General features: G+C 44.1%; 1 protein-coding gene across 1 annotated transcript in view; it reads right to left on the bottom strand.

Moving 5' to 3' along the window:
* Window positions 1–21,987, bottom strand: part of LOC126108864 (speckle-type POZ protein homolog) — a 531,541-nt gene that overhangs the window by 162,162 nt on the left and 347,392 nt on the right. The window lies entirely within an intron of this gene.

Here is a 21,987-nt window from a genome sequence, read left to right as displayed (position 1 = left end):
CACCCGTCAAGGATTTACTGAATGATTAATTTGGGTCCGGGAAATTATGATGATGAACCTCAGGCTGCAAAAGAAGAAAATGTGCATGTGCTGAACTGCCGCCAGCTGAAGGTGACAGTGAAGGTGCTAAATGTGTGCTACTGCTAAAGACTCATTCTTCGATCACTGTAATTTATGACTGCAATTATCTGTCACCTCATCTATGTCATTTCTTTCTTTTTGTCCAACAACACAAATCATGGCGGTGGGTTTTCCATTTTCCATTGTAAAGTATATGAGGAGAAACATTGGTTTTTTAATCAGAATAACAAAGTCGATTGGGAAAAATTCAATTTTTATACATATAATAATTATAAACAAGAACCGCAGTGGTAATTATCGTAAAAACAAACAAAGCAGTAATTTTTGCGACATCTTGCGCAACATATAAAAACGGGCGTTCGCAATAAATCTGTACAAAAACATGCCCCATTAATATTTACGAAATTGTTTCTAGTTTCTGATAATTTTGAGGCAAACCAGTCATACTGAATCATGTCTCGGAATATTGGTGACGATGATTGATGGAGAATTATAGAATGAATTTTGATGCAATCTTCCCGGGAATTAATTTCACGATTCTCCTGTTACAATGCGCTGCTATTTTGCAAGCGGTTTACGAAATTTTTAACTTGCCTGTAAAAGTAAACATCACAAGGTTGCACCAAAGAAGTGCATTTTTGAGGTATGACTTTCAGAGACCAAGTTGGCATATTTCCGTCATCTTGAAAAATTGCATCATATGTCTCCGGAATCGTTTGACCTCCCCAAGAGTCAATGAGAAGCAAATATTTACTCTCCCCGACGAAAGATTTTAAACATTTGCGGAAAAAATCCATGTATAAAACTGTTGTTCCTTTTCCGGACTGCGATGATGTTACGATGACGTTCGTATAAGTATTGCCATAGCCATCTATTAATTAGTGAATACGAGGTCCGAAATGACCGGTCGCTTCTTGTAAGCATATGAAGACATGTGGGAGCAGTTTTCCGGATAATGTTATTGAATATTGTGCGGTGTACGAATGCGTCACTTCATTCAAATCCGACTTTTTCACGAAAACTGTTTTACTTTTTCAGTGAGATTGATATTGGTATCCTAAAACAATAGTATTTTTAATATTAAACAATATTCGAATGTGTATGTAAATATATTTTTCTATAATTAAATTTGAATTGATATATTTTACATCGGTAAAAACATTTTGTACGCACAAAACATGTATTTACCTGTTTGGTCAGTATTTATCGCATAATCCTCGTCGTGGTATTGAGGGATTAACCGGCACGTCTGCCGACGAAAGGCATCCGCAGACGCCTGGATGGCCTCCATTGACGCCGCTTCTTTTTTCGAAACCAGTTTCGTGAGCTTGCGTTGTGAAATTCTGTGCTTCTGTTTAAATGCCGTGACCTATCGATCAGACGCCTTGAATTTGAAATCGACGAATTGTGCAGCCGCAGCTAATGTCCATTGTCGCAACTTGCTGATGTTGCTGTCTTGCTTCCACAAAACGGTCGTAGGTCCACGAATCTATCGCCTCATATTTTAAAAGTGGTGGTACGCGAATGGATAAATTTGTCTTCCATTGTGAAAGATATTCTTTTCGCATCAATTGGCTTTTTTTGCAATGTCGCCAAGGACCACGTGAGGTGCGCTTTAGCAATATTCACGACTTTGACTTTGTAGGCAAAGGGAATCATGTTACCTTTAAATCTTTTCGGTGACTGTTTATATTCGTCTGGAGACGAATCATTTTGTGGCACTTCGAACTGTTCGTCGTTCTCCTCACATTCTTCGCAATCCTCATGAGCGTGAATTAATTCCTCTTCAGTTACGAATGTTTTTGCGCCCAAAACTTCCAGTGTATAAAGTTCTCCGGCCAATAACATAGCATCGTGAGAGATTTCTTCCGAAGATGTCGATGCAATTAAAATATTTTCCGTCAACAGCTTTTCATAATACACCACTGCGCCCTTCAATCGTAATTTTGATAGGTCACTATGAACGGACTCTTCAGGAATTTCTTCTCCTATTCCAGATGAGCCAGCAGCTTCTTCAGTCGACGTGTTTAACCTCGGATCGGAATAACACGTCGAAATTTCCAAACGGACATACGAGACGTCACTTTGCTACTTGTTGCGCGAGAGTCCTTCTAGGGTGGGCCATGACAGAGACCTAACCATGCCAGGTTGAAAGTCAGTCACCAGTAACCTTTCTTACGCGAGAGTGTTTTTTGATGAATGTGCCACTCATCGTGCAAGATCACTGGGCAGCTGAATCTTATTTTATTTCGGCATGAGATGTGCAAAATATCGGTGCTGGACTGAGATTCGAACTCGGATCTCCCTTTTCGTCACGTCTGATGCCTTTGTGTTGATACTTTCCACCGTTCGCCGCGCGGTCTGCGCGGCTGCCCCCGTCGGAGGTTCGAGTCCTCCCTCTGGTATGGGCGTGTGTGTCGACCTTAGCGTGAGTTAGTTTTAAGTTAGATGATGTGGCGGAGGGTACCGTGAGTACCTCTATCGGTTCTCCCTTCTATTCCAGTCTCGTATTGTTCGTGTAAAGGAGGATTGTCGGTATGTCTCTGTGTGGGCTCTAATCTCTCTGATTTTATCCTCACCGTCTCTTCACGAGACGTAGGAGGGAGCAATATACTGTTTGACTCCTCGGTGAAGGTATGTTCTCGAAACTACAACAAAAGCCCGTACCGAGCTACTGAGCGTCTCTCCTGCAGAGTGTTCCACTGGAGTTTATCTATCATCTCCGTAACGCTTTCGCGATTACTAAGTGATCCTGTAACGAAGCGCACTGCTCTCCTTTGGATCTTCTCTATCTCTTCTATCAACCCTATCTGGTACGGATCCCACACTGCTGACCAGTATTCAAGCAGTGGGCGAACAAGCGTACTGTAACCTACTTCCTTTGTTTTCGGATTGCGTTTCCTTAGGATTCTTCCAATGAATCTCAGTCTGGCATCTGCTTTATCGACGATCAACTTTATATGATTATTCCATTTCAAATCACTCCTAATGCGTACTCCCAGATAATTTACGGAATTAACTGATTCCAGTTCCTGAGTTGCTATATTGTAGCTAAATAATATGGGATTTTTCTTTCTGTGTATTAGCAGCACATTACACTTGTCTACATTGAGATAAGATTGCCATTCCCTACACCATGCATCAATTCGCTGCAGATCCTCCTGCATTTCAGTACAATTTTCCGTCGTTCCAGCCTCTCGATATACCACAGCATCATTCTCAAAAAGCCTCAGTGAACTTCGGATGTCATCCACAAGGTCATTTAAGTATATTGTGAACAGCAACGGTCCTACGACACTCCCCTGCGGCACACCTGAAATCACTCTTACTTCGGAAGACTTCTCTCCATTGAGAACGACATGCTGCGTTCTGTTACCTAGGAACTCTTCAATCCAGTCACACAATTGGTCTGATAGTCCATATGCTCTTACTTTGTTCATTAAACGACTGTGGAGAACTGTATCGAACGCCTTGCGTAAGTCAAGAAACACGGCACCTACCCGGGAACCCGTGTCTATGGCCCTCTGAGTCTCGTGGACTAATGGCGCGAGCTGGGTTTCACACGATCGTCTTTTTCGAAACCCATGCTGATTCCTACACAGTAGATTTCTAGTCTCCAGAAAGTCATTATACTCGAACATAATACGTGTTCCAAAATTCTACAGCTGATCGACGTTAGAGATATAGGTCTATAGTTCTGCACATCTGTTCGACGTCCCTTCTTGAAAACGGGGATGACGTGTGCCCTTTTCCAATCCTTTGGAACGCTACGCTCTTCTAGAGACCTACGGTACACCGCTGCAAGAAGGGGGGCAAGTTCCTTCTCGTACTCTGTGTAAAATCGAACTGGTATCCCATCAGGTCCAGCGGCCTTTCCTCTTTTGAGCGATTTCAATTGTTTCTCTATCCCTCTGTCGTTTATTTCGATATCTACCATTTTGTCATCTGTGCGACAATCTAGAGAAGGAACTACAGTGCATTCTTCCTTTGTGAAACAGGTTTGGAAAAATACATTTAGTATTTCGGCCTTTAGTCTGCCATCCTCTGTTTCAGAACCATTTTGGTTGCAGAGTGTCTGGACATTTTGTTTTGATCCACCTACCGCTTTGACACAAGACCAAAATTTCTTAGGATTTTCTGCCAAGTCAGTACATAGAACTTTACTTTCGAATTCATTGAACGCCTCTCGCATGGCCCTCCTCACATTACATTTCGCTTCGCGTAATTTTTGTTTGTCTGCAAGGTGTTGGCTATGTTTGTGTTTGCTGTGAAGTTCCCTTTGTTTCCGCAGCAGTTTTCTAACTCGGTTGTTGTACCGCGGTGGCTCTTTCCCATTTGTTACGATCTTGCTTGGCACATACTCATCTAACGCATATTGTACGATGGTTTTGAACTTTGTCCACTGATCCTCAACACTGTCTGTACTTAAATCAAAAGTTTTGTGTTGAGCCGTCAGGTACTCTGAAATCTGCTTTTTGTCACTTTTGCTAAACAGAAAAATCTTCCTACCTTTTTTAATATTTCTATTTACGGCTGAAATCATCGATGCAGTAACCAGTTTATGATAGTTGATTCCCTGTTCTGCGTTAACTGTTTCAAATAGTTCGGGTCTGTTTGTCACCAGAAGGTCCAATATGTTATCGCCACGAGTCGATTCTCTGTTTAACTGCTCAAGATACTTTTCAGATAAAGCACTTGAAAAAATTTCACTGGATTCTTTGTCCGTGCCACCCGTTATGAACATTTCAGTCTCCCAGTCTATATCCGGCAAATTAAAATTTCCACCCAGAACTATAACATGGTGGGGAAATCTACTCGAAATATTTTCCAAATTATCCTTCAGGTGCTCAGCCACAACAGCTGCTGAGCCAGGGGGCCTATAGAGACATCCAATTACCATGTCTGAGCCTGCATTAACCGTGACCTTCACCCAAATTATTTCGCATTTCGGATCTCCGCCAATTTCCTTCGATACTATTGCACTTCTTATGGCTATAAACACGCCTCCCCCTTCACTGTCCAGCCTGTCTCTGCGGTATACATTCCAATCTGAATTTAGGATTTCATTACTATATACGTCGGTTTCAGCCAACTTTCTGTCCCTAGTACTATATGAGCGTTGTGACCGTTTATTAATGAGAGCAGTTCTGGGACCTTTCTGTAGACGCTCCTGGAGTTTACTATTAGCACATTAATATTGTTATTCCCTGTTGCATTTTGCCTACTCCTACCTTGCTGCGTCTCAGGAGGCGTGTTGTCGGGCCTAGGGAGGGGATTCTCTAACCTAAAAAAAACACCATGTGCACTCCACACGTACTCCGCTACCCTTGTAGCCGCTTCCGGCGTGTAGTGCACGCCTGACCTATTCAGGGGGACCCTACATTTCTCCACCCGATAGCGGAGGTCGGGAAATTTGCACCCCAGATCTTCGCAGAATCGTCTGAGCCTCTGGTTTAAGCCTTCCACTCGGCTCCAAACCAGAGGACCGCGATCGGTTCTGGGAACGATACTACAAATAGTTGGCTTAGATTCCACCCCGCGAGCGAGGCTTTCTGCCTTCACCAACTCTGTCAACCGCCTGTACGAACTGAGGATGACCTCTGAACCCAGACGGCAGGAGTCATTGGTGCCGACATGAGCAACAGTTTGCAGTCGGGTGCACCCAGTGCTCTCTGTCGCCGCCGGCAGGGCCTCCTCCACATCTCGGGTGAAACCCCCCGGCAAGCAGACAGAGTGAACGCTGGCCTATTTCTCAGACCTTTCCGCTTTTTCCCGAAGCCTAACGTTGGAGCTCCCAACAACTAATAAACCCCTCCCCCCGTGTGCCTGCTCGGACCTTGCTGAAGGAGCGGCCACATGTCCACTCACAGGCAGAGCGGGCGATGCCACACGGCCAGCCTCCACATTGACCCTCCGCCTCTTGCGCCGCGAACGCTGCTGAACCCGCCACTCCCCTTGGGGAGAGGGTGGCCCAACCGCGCCCGGTACCCGCGAAGATGTCTCGACAGCAGGGACAGTGGGTGACGCGTGTAACACCTGGGGTGTACCTTGCGACACACCGGACTCCCCACTGCCGCTACACTCCGAGGCAGCAGCCTGAAGACGGCTGACCGCGGCCATCAACACGCTCAGCTGTTCGCGAACAGTGGCCAGCTCCCCGTGCGTCCGTACACAGCAGTCACACATCCTGTCCGTCCTAAGGAATCAATTTACTGTAGAGAGTTAATCAACTTTTAACTAGACTGCTAATTCACTAAAGGCGGCTACTAGTTAACTGTGGTTACCACACACTTCATGTAGAAAACAATAAAAAAGCACTACCTGTCTAAGGACTGTATTGAAAACACTAGCACTGCTGGCACTATGGCTGACTAAAGGGACTCTTGAGATGAGTTATTGTCCTGAATGGTGGTTACAAAATTAATGGTGCGCGTTCTTGCTGGAGAGTGAAAATGATAATGCATGAGGTGACTGGCCCGTATCGAACTACGGTGGGTAGAGGCAGATAAAGTATGCAAACTGTCCGTGAATATAGCGACATGGTAGCTGCGGCACATGTTGTCACGCTCTAGTGCGCCGTAATGTCGCTCGATTTTGGGAATGCTTTCGATAGGGAGAGTCACCAGTGCCTTCTTGAAACAATGACCGTACTGGATTTTCTGCAATATTTTGTCAAGGTAATTGGTATAATGTTGAAGAACAGCAGTTTGCAAGTCATGATCAGTGAGTGGTCAGCTAACCAGGCAGCTCGCACTCAAGAGTTGTGTGCGCCGAGGTGGTCCTGTGTGGAGGGCCTCGTTCGCCACTGCCGCTGAGGCCCTGCTAGCCGCTCTGCAGAAACAGCTACGAGGGCTGCACGCACGCACACGCACACACACACACACACACACACACACACACACACACACACACATGTCGCCAGAATATCGTGTGTAGGGCGTACACAGGTGACGGGGTGTCGTGATCTCCGGCGAGAGCGAGTCGCAGAAGGCATTGCAGGTCACCAACAAATACCAACTTGCGTCAGGTTCAAAGCTAAGCAACACTAAAGCACACATCATGAATGTGGGGTGCGGAATATCTTTGCGAAACACGCGAGACCTCAGTCCAAGTTCTGCCTCTGGACTACAGGTCTAACGTAAATCGTACTGCAGCTGCAAACTCTAAGAAAATGCTTGCCAGGGTGCCAGTTGGAGTCAAAGAACATAGGGCGAGAAGAGTTGACGACATCCAAAGGCCACACTTTGCACATATGTAGATGGTCTGTAAAGTGAACTGTGTGGCACAAGTTTTACCCATAACAGGTGAAACAGCAGCAAGATTTCTGTCAGCTTTGCGCCATTTTGTAACTCGTGGTAATATTTTTAAGATAAAGTTTGACACGTTGACCATCTCAGGCGGCAACGGGGAGGGGGGAGGGGGAGATTACATATCGCCGACTTTGGGAGAAAGTGAGAAACTATATTCGTGTGTTCGACACACTAGATGCGGAAGAAGACACACACACGGCCCTCACGCCGCACTTACCAGACGAAATTACTCCCACTGTCTGGAATCCTCCCACAGATGTACGGCACGTCGCCAATGGCTTTCATCATTTTGAACAATTTTGATTCCAACTCAGTTATACTCAAACCAGAGTTGGCCGTCGAATATGGTAAAAGTCAAGAACATGTACGTGGAATTAATGAGAAGCAAAAGCGGAAACGTGACTGTACAAAAGTAGCCACACTACGGCTGGAGGGCCATCTGGACAAACGTCGGCACCCCTCACCTACCAGCAAGTGTGAAAACTACTCGCTAGAGGGCAGTAAACAGGAAAGTAGCAACCAAAGCGAGACTTGAGGCAGTCCACCTGGGTGGTCGGCAGCACGTGAGAGAATCACGGCCTGACAGCAGGCGAGGTTCGTACGCGCTCAGGTGAAGGGCATCTGGTGAGTTATCAGACAATTGTTGGTCACAATAACACGAACTCTACTCCCAGTACCTTGCCTTCCAATTTTTCTTAATCGTAGCGACGTGCCGCGTGAATGAAGGAATGCTGTAAACCGGCTAAGAGGACAGACAGCGCACCACCTGCCAGCAGAGGGAAGCGAGGCGGGCGGGCGCTGGGTGGGTCGCCGCACGCACGCCGGGCACAAGCGGGCCACGGGGCGGCGCGTGCGTCGCTGAGGCGGGAAACTGCGAGAGGAACTCCGCAGCATGCTTCAGTACATACAGTTACGTGGAGCAGTGTGCAAAGTGAATAGAAAAAGGCGTAAACGCGAGAACAACATAATGTATCGCCCTTAAGCTCTTTTGTGTTAAACGGTGTTTCTTACTGACTTATTTATTTTTAAGGAAACAGAAATCTAATTTAAAATACATAGGTCAGAAGCACTCTATTTTGTGTTGAAGGAATCTCGGAGGAAAAGCTGGTCCTCACGACAGAACACGTGGTACTTTTTAGGACACTTTATTTTACTTCATTCCGTATGTTGAAACTCCTTTTGTCCAGAAGCGACTGCACTGATTTCTGCTGTTCTGCGTTACACTCATCGTCACCCGCTGTATCAGGAATCGCAGCACGGAGCTTCCAGCGCGTGCAGTACTCAGGGGTGGCAGAAGACAAACTTGCCAAACGAGCCTCGGGAACTGAGGCATTGGCCGAGTTACAAGATGTTGAGAAATAAATCGGAAAGCAAACCATCGTGAACACAGAAGTTGGAAGGCGTCGCTCTCAGCTGAGTTAGTTTGTGTGCAAACATGGTCTTTCAGATCAAGTGCTAAAAATAAAAAAAAATTAGAAATAAAAAAAATAAAAAAATTATGCGCGAAAATAGCGCAGCGACTCTGTGACAGGTATGGGGAAGGCGTCGTGGCCAGACCTCGGAATGGTTAAAAAATTAAATGAAATAAAGGGGTTAAGGGCGCGAGTTTCTAGTCTGCATGTAGTGGATTCGAATACCGCAACTCGCATGAATTTTAATTCGTGGTAATAGTTGCTAGTTAAGAAAAAGTTGAAATGATTCTTGCTACATATGCTGAAGGTCTGGGTTCGTTTCTCACATCCGGCAATCATTTTTAACAACCATAAGCAGCATCTCTCGCACCTCTGGTAGCCTGGAGGAGAGTCGCTACAGGTTGGGTCCTGACAGGGGCGGAAGTCACGCCGGGTCGAAACTCTGTCACCAGTCACCTTTCTTAAGCGATAACTTTTTAAATCAATGAGCCAATCGCCGTACAAGGCCGCAGCGCGCTTGACTCTTACTGTATTCGAGCCTGAGACGTGGAAAATATTGACGATGGACTGGAATTCGAACTCGGATCTCCCTTTTCGCCACGTTTGATCACTTTCAGATGATGCATTTCCACTGCTTCATTGTCTCCACTTGTCTGCAAAGTCATAAAGACATTCACAAGAGACACATCCCTGGGTTCGAATCCTGGCATGTCACTTTAAGTTGCAGCATGAGCTCAGCAAAATACATGTGAGAAACTATTCTGATTTTACCGATTCTCTGGGCTTTGTTAACAACAATGGTGGTACTGGTTTCGAGTCCCAAGTCAGACGGGCATCTTTTCGTCCTGTCGTGTCAGTTTCAAACATGCCACTCCTAGCTACTGGTGAAAGAGAATAGCACAGTCGAGGTGTCTTTGTATGTAGTCAACAACTGTGTGTCCAGGGTTCGATTGCTAGTCAGCAGAAAATTTTCATCATTGTATTTAAAATTATCACATGTCCACATTTCGCTGCTCAACATCTACGCGTGACTAGAGGTCCGTGTCGATAGGTGTTGGTTTCGAATGCCCATTACACAAAACACTTTCGTCTCCTGGTTTCAGTTTGTCATCTCATTGCTGGTTAAAAATGACGGTTTCTGACGTTTCATTGTGCTTAGTTAAACATCCGATCAAGTGCTGCGTTCGAATATCCGGGAAACACGAAACTTTATGGCAGATCATTTCGAGTTTCAACTTGCACACTCTTTGTTACTTGTGACTGTAACCGTACTTGAGATATTTCTTCTTTACTTGTTAGATTGCATTCCCGGATAGTAGCGCAGTAAGAAAACTTTCGTCGTGTCATTTAAAGGAGGATGCTGCTTTCTGAGGTTTCATTTATTACAATAAATTTGAATATGCAAGCGTAATGGCTGTGTAATGTCCAATAACACGTTTTCTGGTATTTGCATTATCGAAGTGTCAGTTTGCATGTAAACCGATAATCACACAGAGCAGTTTTCTCTTGTGGGCTCATGTAGTGAACATATTGTACAGGCAAACACTGCATAGAACAACGACAAAGAATGAATTTGCATTATGGAATTATTAATTTGCATGTAAACTGATGGTCGCACAGAGCAGTTGTCTCTTGTGGCCTCAAGCAGTGAACATTTTGTACAGGCAAAGACTGTACCGAAAACAGAGCAGAGGAACAATGTTACAAGGACTGATTACAAATCAGGCGAAACACAATTCAGATCGTTCCACAATTCAGCCTCTTCTCCTAATATTTCGGCCGAACACCGTCCCGCCATCCCCAGAACGAGCCGAAGTGACTGACGCTGCCGCACCTGGTCCGTCCTTTTAAACCCGAGGACCGAACCACTGAATTTACGCGGCTGCACGCCAGAAACTTTATGCAACAGTCCTTACGCCGCGAAAACATCAAGATGGACGACAACTGAGGTCGTTCAGATGATTTTGAGCATGAAAGCACATGTTAAATACATGTCCGTATGCTATGAGGCCATAAAGTCTGACACACACACACACACACACACACACACAGTTTTTTTATGGGGGTGGTGTTGCCGAGTTTGTGTTTATCTCTCACATGTTATGAATAAATTGTTCTCTGTGTGTCAGAAAGTTTCAGTGTTTGGTGAGGCTGAATGAAGAAAACTGCCGGTAACTGCAGTGAAATTTTTTTGCCTGCATAGCAGGAAAGTGTCTGTTTGAAGACGAGGAGACGGGATTCTTCTAGTGTGTGACGTCTGGCAGTGAAGCTGCAGACAGAGACCAGTATCAGCTGCAAGAAGCCTGTCCTGTAGTGGAGGTGAGCGACTGGTTAGGTGTAGCGTCCCGAGAGCAAAGGAGCTGACTCGCAGGAATGAGTGTGACAAAATGTGGTAATGAAATTCTTTCAGAGGTTGTATAATGCTATTTGTAATGGACGGTGAATGAAGATTTTCTTATGAGGGGGATAGAACAGATTTGCTGTAATTTAATACATACACACAACTGCGTACTGTTTTGTACTGTGGGAGGGGGAATACGGTAGGTTTGTTTCAGGACAGATTTGTATTCGCAACAGTTGTTTCCTCGTGTGGCTGTTTTTCTCGTTCTGTGTGTTTTGTGTTTGTAGCAGAGAGTGGCAGTTTGTGTGTTTTGTGCAGGAGCCTCTCTGCAGGGGAGAGGGGCAGGAGGCTGCTCCAGGCGGCTGAGCAGCGGGCAGTGGGGGAGCTGAGGGCGCTGATCGCCGCAGGGGCCGACCTGGGGGCGAGGGGCGGGGATGGGCGGACCGCCCTGCACTGGGCAGTGTGGAGGGGAGACGTCGAGGCGGCGAGGCTGCTGGTGGGGGCGGGGGCAGCGGTGGACGCCAGGACTGACGGTGGGTGGACGCCGCTGCATTACGCGGCAGCCAGTGGCCACGCAGAAGTGGCGGCTGCGCTGCTCGTCGCGGGGGCCGACAGGGGGGCCACAGCTGGTGGTTGGGGGACAGCGCTGGACATCGCCAGGCAGAACAAGCACAGGCGGCTGGTGGAGATGCTGTCATGAGGCAGACAGTCCAGCGAACTCTGTGCAAAACAACAGGAACTGAAAGAGTTTGTATGAGAGCAATATTCATAATTTTTTAAATAAAGATCCAAAAAAGTCAATCCTATTGTGACTCACTAATTTCAGCCCTCCTCCATTAGCATACACCACACAAATACTCTAAGGAACGTTGTAGCAAAAGTGAGACGACGCCAGGTAACAGCAAAATAAGGTAACAATGGACAATCCTTCACTCAAGGAAAATCTCAAGAGTACACTTCCAGACTAAACATGGCAAAAGTCAACAGTTCATTGTGAACAAACACAACTGCTCTATAACATCTGATCGCTGAAAAGTATTTCACACCAGTCTGCAAGGTGCTGCATCAGACCGTTCTAATTTGCAACATACCGAGATTACTGCTATATCAGCTCTATCACCAGAATTTTCGCTCCTGATATCAGACTCAACAACAGGAGAACAATGGTATTAGTGCAGTTCATAAGGGAATCTGTAGACAGCATTGGATATAGCAGAATGTAATGTTAAAAATGTAGCCACACGTAATTACTTACCAGAGTAAAGAAGGACGTAATCATTTCTCTACATTTGAAAGCCAGCTTTGCAGCAGCGCGTCTTCCCTTTGCAAATAAAACGCAGTCGATGGCAGAGTAAGTGGCGGCACCCATCAGATGCTCATTAACCTGCTGATAAAAAGAAGGCGAACAAACCCATTGCTACATTTCATACAGGAATCTGTAGACAGTATTCGAGGTTCCAGGATGTAATATTAAAATCGTTAATAAGATGTAATCGCTTACCAGATGAAAGACGGAACTACTTATTTGGCCATATGTCAACACCAGTTTTCCAGTAGCTCATCTCTATTTCGAGTTAAAGCCCAGCAGGTGGCAGAGTAAATGGTGGCAGCCAGAACAGACAGCTTAACTTGCCGAGAAAGAGCGAGAGAACAAACCTGTCACTGAACAGGTCTACTGGGAGTCTGTTATTTGCACTTCTGGATTTTGTACGTACTACGCGTGTCTCAGACGCTGAGAGACACTTCTGAATCGCTTATTATTCGCTCGCTGTCTTTGCTCAGAGCAGCTATGTCGCTGGAAGGTGTGTTCGTCTTTGTCATCGCTGCTGGGATAAAGGAAACATTTTTTTATTTGGTGGCACTGCAGTCGCGCGTAGTTAGATTCATTGTTGAATTAGACAGCCATGTGAAGGAAATTGAGATTTTTCATTAAAGATTGCTTAATTTTCACTGTAAGGGTTTTTTCATGTCTGTCAATTATTTTTCTAACAATTGTGAGAGTAAGCATTTGACATCAATGTTGTCCTTTTTCAATGTTAATGCATGTTGTAACATAAATTCCATACAATTAATAATATATCACATAATGTAAAAACAGTTTGTTAAAGGCATATTTCACCCAAGAGCACTGTCCACATCCTCGGTCCAAGTCATTTTTATTTAAAGGAGTCCCTCACTCAGTGGTGTGTACAACACAGTTTACTTGCTGGCTGGAGCATCGGCAGTCAGCTCTCAGCAACTGCAGTCAGAAATTCGCAACTGGCGTGCGCAGAGAAGCAAGCACTGCGTTTCCAAGCAACTACATTACGAGGTGAGACATTTCCATTTCACGACCTGTGTGCTACGAAAATGATCAGCGCACAGGGACCATTTCATGTACAACATTATTTGGCAGATCATCAAAGCACAGGGACAACTTTGCTTAATTCAAGAGATTAACAGTACAGTTTCAGCAGAGCATTTCCATCGAGGAACAGGAAATTAACAGATTGGAGCTTTTTTCACACACAAACAATACACAATGGTATGCACAATTTTTCACTGACACATCTTTTGCTCTCGCCAATACAGGTGAAGAATCAAAGCCAAGGTAAACACTTGTGAAGCAGCAACAGACGAACCAAACAACACACTGAATGGGACAGATATTTCAGCACACCGTTCATAGAATTCCTAATGATTCAACTTTGCTCTCGTCACATTTATTTTTGAAGAATAAAAATCTGCCAGACAAAATAAAAGAACTTGTTTCTTTCCCCAAGTCACAATGTTTACGTCATCGTGAATTGATTGACATTGCAATTACTAATACAAAAAAGGCAGCTGAGAAAAGGAAAATGCTAATAAAGAAGGTAAGTCACAATAGAAAATTCAAAGTTGGACAAAAAGTTTTAGTTCGAGCGCACCCATTGTCTTCTAAAGCAAAGAACAGGTGTCAAATATTTCTAGTCCTGTATAACGAACGATTTCGGAGTCGACGAATCCCACTTCCGAACGTAGTACATCTTGAAACACTCAGAACGAAAGTTTCCAGAGGTTTCCATCACCTCACCAATATAAAACCTTTCATTGTATAATTATATGACTTTCTACTCTTCCTTGAGATGACTACACCATACTAATATATAACACTTATGTTCTGACAACACGTATTTCACTCTTATGACGTCAACCGTTTGCGAGTAGTAGTTAACCTTTTTCTACAGGTTTTCTTTCACTGACATGTATGTGTACATGAAAATAACAATTTTTTCTCATACAGTACTATAAGTACAAGCCACTTTGTATGTTAATTTTCACTGTCATTATTTTTATGTAATAGATACAACAGAACACACATCACGTCATGCTCTAACATAACTCACCCCGATCTTTACATTACATCATTTTACAAGCAGAGATTACGTAAAAGAAGAGAGCAATAATTTTTTTCGTCAATGACAAAGGCATCACAGAACATAAAAGCAACACGAGAAACAATAAATCGAATTTTGCGCGTCGTAAAGCATTTTCTCTTACAGGCTAACGTACAGAAGGATGGAACAACGGATTCCACACAGTACTGATAAAACAGGCAGAGTATATATTTTTTCACAGGTATAACACGTACTGTCAGTAATCGGAGGAGATATTCAATTTAAGCGTCTTGCACTGAGATACTCAAAGACTGAGATATAACCAGGATTTCTTCATTCACTGTCAGAATTTTATTGTAGGTGTCGTATGTGAAGCGAAGACTTAAGGCTTCATTATAGATGAAGTATGTGTAGCAATGATTTATAGATTTTTATAATGAGAATACGATGAGATAATAGGAAGTGAGAATAGCGATCTTTTTATGATTATTATGCAGACGTTTATTATTTATGATATGAAGTGGCATATTGATGTTAGGGATTGTCACGGACTACATGATGATTTTACTCTTGTTGCATTCCTTGTTGATTATGTTTTTGTGTGTATCTCTGACGAGTAGTACTTCTAATGGTTTGAGAAAAGGTGTTGCAAAACGATAATACAAGGCTATGAATTTACAGGAAGATAAACTCATTGTTTCAAAAATATGCATTTTTTTGTGGACAGCAATGAGAAGGTTTGAAGACGCTTATTACGATGTACTTGTTTTGATGAATTTCTGACTTTGCTTGCGCTAGTGTATTTTTTTCTCATTTACAGGATAATACCATTTCTCATTCTTTTTCGCCTCTAGATAATAGACTTAATCGGAAATTCTTAATTGTTTCCGTTCTGCACCTTGACTTTATTTTTTCATAGATATTAAGTACTCTTCCTGATACCACTTAAATTTTGCATTTGGGGCAGTTATAAGTAATCGGCACGTGCATAGGTTAAGGTTTCGTGAACACATTTTCATTTGCTTTATGTTTTGTGACTCAGAGGCAAAAGACAGATGTAATAATTTCTCTTTTTTTCTCTACAGAAGTAAAATATTGTTCACATTTCATTCCTTTCCCTCCCTTTAGCCTGTATCCTTATGGGCATCTACTCGAGTATGTAAAAACATACACGCTGCAGAAATCAGTATTGTACGCTTGCATAACAACACGAGTGGCAGACGCATGCTCGTGTGAACAGTAAGAAGGCAGACGGCAATGTTTGCCTATTGATATTCTCACAACGCATTGTACGTGTAGTGGTTACTGTATTTTAATGTTTCTTTTCCCTCACAGCGTGAAACCGATTTCGATTATGATTATTCTGTCTGACATGTCACTGCCGACACAGCAGTGTATATTGTAATTTGAATATTCGTAAGAAATGCTTGTTATTATTTGTTTTTTAATCTGAGAATTCACCATAATTTATGTAGTTTTAGATAAATGTAAAAGATTTATTTTCTTTGACTGTGTTGTAACAGGATACACGTACTTAGCGAAAACAGCAGATTGATGGACTCGAGTAGAGTTATTCTCTGCACTGTGAGACAGTTGGACGTATTATGGACGTTTTCTTTACGACGGCATGCCAAATCGATTACCGTGACTTTAGATGGCTTCACAGACATTTTGTCGAAGTGACGTGGAGGTACCTCTTGTGAGCGGTCTGGCTCTGGGTCGTCTCTGGGTTCATTGTGGACAGGCGCAGCGTCCACCGAGTCCGCCCTCGGCCGCCCCCCACACAGTCAGGGTGCGGCGCTCTCACCTGGTCAGACGCCACAGCGCTGTGAGTGAGTGCTGGGAGACACTCCGGCATGGTCTGCACAGCGTACTGCGTACACTCGTGCCAGCAGCTTCGTGTACCAAAACCACGGAAAGACATTGCTTCGATGCGCATTTGCTGCGACAAGAAGACGATGTAATCACAGCCAGTCTCACGACATTTTGCGCAAAATAACGAAAAAAGAAAAATGCCGTCAGTGTCATTTCTCCCACAATTAATGACTTTATAACTAGGGCACACAAATGTAGTGGACAATTTTCTTTAACTTGTGCACACTGCCTTCAAACGGAATGTAGCGCATTCTAAATACACCTGAGCAGCAATGTAATCAGCTTTATATTTGGAGTGCAGCAGATCAAGAAATGTACGATGATTTTTGCAAATTAATTTATGAGCGACAGAGTACTGCTACTTACAAAACTTCTTTATAGTGCATATACGCACTTGACATGTATACATTGCATATTCTGTTATCTCTATATATTTATTTATAGTATACTATACCACTTCCTAGCTTACTACTATTTTCGTGTAATATTACGTAGACGAAGTTTTCAGTACATTCTTTAGGATGTGTAAAAATCCTCCTGCAAAGTTCTGCCCAGAGAGGCTGTGAGATAGTGAAATAGATCTAGTATGAGTTTCTTCTTCTTCTTCTTCTTCCTCTTCTTTAGAATAACCTATTTGGAGGGTACGATGAATCAGCTTTGGCTACTCTTCATTGTATTAGATTTCCTTAGTTTCCAAATTTCCTTCCTCCTTTTAGTGTGTTGTTCCCTTTCTTGTTGGGTCCACTCTCGTCTAGTTGTTTTCTTTCCCTCCTGAAATTCTGCCTTTTGTACTGACTTTCTGAAATGTGTTCTGTTTTCTATTATCATCATCATCATCATCATCTAAGACTGATTATGCCTTTCAGCGTTCAGTCTGGAGCATAGCCCCCCTTATACAGTTCCTCCATGATCCCCTATTCAGTGCTAACATTGGTGCCTCTTCTGATGTTAAACCTATTACTTCAAAATCATTCTTAACCGAATCCAGGTACCTTCTCCTCGGTCTGCCCCGACTCCTCCTACCCTCTACTGCTGAACCCACGAGTCTCTTGGGTAACCTTGCTTCTCCCATGCGTGTAACATGACCCCACCATCTAAGCCTGTTCGCCCTGATTGCTACATCTATAGAGTTCATTCCCAGTTTTTCTTTGATTTCCTCATTGTGGACACCCTCCTGCCATTGTTCCCATCTACTAGTACCTGCAATCATCCTAGTTACTTTCATATCCGTAACCTCAACCTTGTTGATAAGGTAACCTGAATCCACCCAGCTTTCGCTCCCATACAACAAAGTTGGTCGAAAGATTGAAGGGTGCACAGATAACTTAGTCTTGGTACTGACTTCCTTTTTTTTTTCTATTGTAATTCCAGCGTTTTTCTTTTCCTTTTCAGTCTCTATGAACCATGTGGGGTAGGATTTGTAGCTATACAGTAATGTGAATATACGTTTGGTTAGTCTGTTGTTATCCATTCCGAATATACCTCCAAAAAACTGTAATCTTCTCTTCCACATTACATCAGTTAGTTTTTCAGTTTTGAAGTACAGCACTCTGGTCTTAACCTATATTCAGCATTATCGTTTCTTTTAGCCCCCAGTATTTTCCTTAAAACTCTTCTTCCGACCTTCTGTGAGTTTGCCATTTGCATTTCAGTACTTTATACGTACTATGTGTGCCTGAGACGCCAAACGACAGTCTCGAGTCTGTCATTCTCCACGGGCAGTCTTTGGCCAGAGTCTGCGTGGCAGCGGGGGGTGCGGGAGTCGTGACGTCAGAGGGGCAGCGGGGCAGGGGCCGAGCAGGGGACTCGTGGCAGAGCAGCCGTGGAGGGGGGCGCGTCTCAGTTACAGTGAACTGTGTCTGGATGTTGTGAGACAGGGAGGGGGGGAAGACTTGACTAGTGATTTGGAATGAAATTAGAGCAGGAAAGAGTATGAGGGGGAATGAAGGCAACATTTCTTATTTAGTGACACCGCAGTCGCACGTACCTAGATTCACTGTTGAATGAGACATCCACATCAGGGAACTTCAGATTTTTCATTAAAGATTCTGTAATTTTCACTGTGAGGTATTTTTCATGTTTATTGATTATCTGTCTAACGTTTGTGAGAGTGAGAGTTTGGTATCGGCTTCGTCCTTTGTCAGTGTTAATAAATGTTGTAATATCAACAGCGTACGAGTAATAATACATCAGATAATTTTTAAAAAAATGTCGTTAAAGGCATATTCCACCTAAGAGCATTGTGCACATGCTCGGTCCAAGTCATTTTTATTTAAAGGAGTGTCACACTCAGTCATGTGTATAAAATGGTTTACTTTCTGTCTGAAGCACTGGCAGTGAGCTGTCAGCAAGTGTTCGGAAGCGTGAGGTACTTTGTCTCGGTGGTATCCACTCCGAATACAGCATAAAGGCGCACACTGCGTGGAACAGAAGTTACAACGTAATATGGAGTATGCATCTAACAAAGGGGTTTCCAAACGTTTCCTCTGACGGAACACTTCGAGAATGCTGGCACTTTCACGGAACGCCTTGTTCGTTTTGACTGTTTTGAGAAGGATTTGTTTTATTCAGTGATTACTTCAACTTAACTCGTGACTATTAACACAGGAACCATAATAAAATGAAATAAAAACTAATATCGTCAAGATGTTGACGAAAAAAACGCCATGTTATAAGCATTTTTTAGTGGATCACATTTTCTGTTCTCGCGGAGCACCAATGTTCCACAGGACATAGATTGGGCAACCCTGCTCTAAGAAAATGCTCTGTGTTGAGTGCAGGGTGAAAGAGCACCGGTTAGTTTGAGACACACTGCGAATCTGTTTGTCATCCTCAGCAAACTAACAAAACACAGTTGGACAGGTGCGTCTAATTTTGGCTCCCAGACTGAGATTTCCACTCTGCAGCGGAGTCAGCGCTGATGTAAAACTTCCTGGCAGACTGAAACTGTGTGGCGGACCGAGTTCGAGTCTCGGTACACAGTTTTAATCTGGCAGGAAGTTTAATTTATGCTTACTGAAAAAGACGCACCGTCCAAAATACAGGGGCGAAAAATTCATTAACTGGATAGAATTGGAGTAACATTTTTCCCAATACCTATACTGGGTAACGTGGGACTAGTACCATCGCCGTAGTTGCTTTCAAATCGACAGTTCGCTTAACTTTTTTGTTATGACTGACAGTAAACATTGAATGACGTTCGCTACGAGACTGTCTCTCCCATCGCGGGCTACTTATCGTTACAACGCAGCAGCACTGTAATAGTGTGTGTGGGTGGGGGGAGGGAGGGAGGGAGGTTTTGGTGCTCGGTTCCTGTCTGAGCTGGCTGCGTAGGGTTAACTGCCTTTGGTTTACTTCGAACCGGCGGCCATTTGTGTAGCCATTCGACATCTGCCTTACTGCAGCTACGTTACAGTGTACTGTATTAAGCGAGATTCGAACCACGACCCCGAGCTGGCGCCCAGGCAAGTTGTGCAATGCGATTAATTCATTTTGCAAAAGATTTTAATTGCGATGAAAGTAATGCACAGCTAATGGTGCCATTTGTAGTTGCACCGATAGCACTTTGTGTGCAATAACATGCAGAAAACACGTTTATCCGGGAATTTTTTGAAACGTGCAGCTTCTGTACTTTTAACTTGCATAAATGGGCTCAAATTTTGCACGAAGGAAGCTAAATGGATAAAGTCAAAACGAGCCAAGATACTAGCTACACCTGGTTTCAATTTACATCTCTACGTGCGCCAGTTGCTATGACGTGCTATTTTAGGTGCCCACACGTGCACCTTTACGTGTGTAAGTCGACGTGCGCGACCGATACGTGCCCGTGTAAACCCCGCTCAATGTACCACTCTGTACCTCCCGAGGTCTTTAGCAAACTAAAGAGAGACAAATACGGCGTAGTTTTTTAGTTGATGCAGATTTTTACTGCACTACACGCGCTGCCTCTTGTGAAAACTGTGTTGTAAGTCATCACACACACACTACTACCGGCTCTCATCCCTTATCGTCTTCAGGAGTGCAGGTTACTGTCCGCTTGGGGCGCTGCCGTCGCTGTGCATAAGGAAAACGGGCACCAGTGTGGTGGGAGTAACCTGTTAACTCCAGACTGTGGTCAGACAACACTCAGTCGCTGCGACGCGATATACACAAATACACGTCAGGTGTGTCGTAGGATCCTCAGTGCCTTCTGATCTTCCAGCAAACGGCCTCGCCGCAGTGGTGACACGGGTTCCCCTCAGATCACCTGAGTCAAGCGCTGTCGGGCTGGGCTGGCACCCGGCTGGGTCACTGTCCGGGTCTGCAGAGTGCTGTCGGCAGGCGGGGCGCCCTCAGCCCTCGTGAGGCCAGTCGAGGAGCTACTCGGGTGAGAAGCGGCGACACAGGTCACCAGGACTGGCGACAGCCTGGAGAGCGGGGTGCTCTCCGCGTGGCCGTCCCTACCTGCATCCAGCAGTGCCTGTGGGCCTCGGACGACACGGCGGCCGGTCGGAACCGTTGTGCCTTCGAAGCGTGTTCGGGCGGAGTCCTTTGTGTTCCCGTGGTCCGCAGATAAAACATCTTGACGACAAAAAAATTTATCGCCAAACCATTTCTTGGAATAGCTGAATTTGTAAGAAATCGCTCATCATTATTACACGCATAATAATAAAAAGATGTATTGTACGGACATAATGTGTTCGCTTTTCTGCATCTACGAAAAATGGTCAGATGCAGGGGTGTCACGTAAGTTGGTGTGCCAAAGAGTCGGAAGAAAGGTCGACAAACGCGGATCTAACAAATAGTAAATCTTATTTATTCCTTTCCGGCATTTGTCACGGTTGTTCTGTAATAGACACCTGCATAAAAAGAGAATTCGAAGTTACTAGTTTTCTTTTAAAGAAATCGGTAACACGAGAACTGAATTTCAGTTGTCAGTGTGGACAAGGAATTTTTCTCGGCGCAAAGGTAAGAATAATTCACCAGTCAGCAGGAGAGCGGAGACAGCTGCGATGGTAAGCAGTCGCAGTTGCGAATTTTTGCGGTGTGAGTTACTCGCCTCCAGATCAGCTGGGGAATGTGCTGAAATGCTCGTATGTAGTTAGTGACATTTGTCTTATGCCAGTTAACATGTATGAATCACATATGTGCTCGAAAAGCAGATAGTTTTTAGCGTTCTGTCTGTCTCTGTTTCTCCCTGTTCCACAATAGTCGGTATACATTACAACCTTCATAGGCAGAACCGATACAGTAACTATTGATTGTCTTTCACAACAAATAGACGACAACTAATTCTCTTTCTATTAGCATCACGACGATTGTAACCCTCTTTTAATATGTGGCTGCAATATGTAAAGCGCCACAGCACCGCGTCGCAATGGAAGATGCCAAATTAAGGAAAATATCTCAAGCAGTCAGCTAATGAAACACAAGTTTAGGCCAGATTAATTATATGTAAGCGACAGGGTTGCATACGGTTACATAAACACCCCTGAGATAATTTTAGAGTGTACTAAAGCTACAGCCAAACAAAAAGTATGCACTTGAAACTCCTTAACTATCTAAAACGACGGAACTTTTCGTGTGCTAAATGTATTTTCTTAGTGTGGCCAGTAACAGACTAGGCTGTGTCG

This window comes from Schistocerca cancellata, chromosome 11 (assembly GCF_023864275.1).
Source record: "Schistocerca cancellata isolate TAMUIC-IGC-003103 chromosome 11, iqSchCanc2.1, whole genome shotgun sequence".
In the NCBI taxonomy this organism is placed as follows: Eukaryota; Metazoa; Arthropoda; class Insecta; order Orthoptera; family Acrididae; genus Schistocerca; species Schistocerca cancellata.
This window is presented reverse-complemented; position numbering and strand designations above follow the sequence as displayed.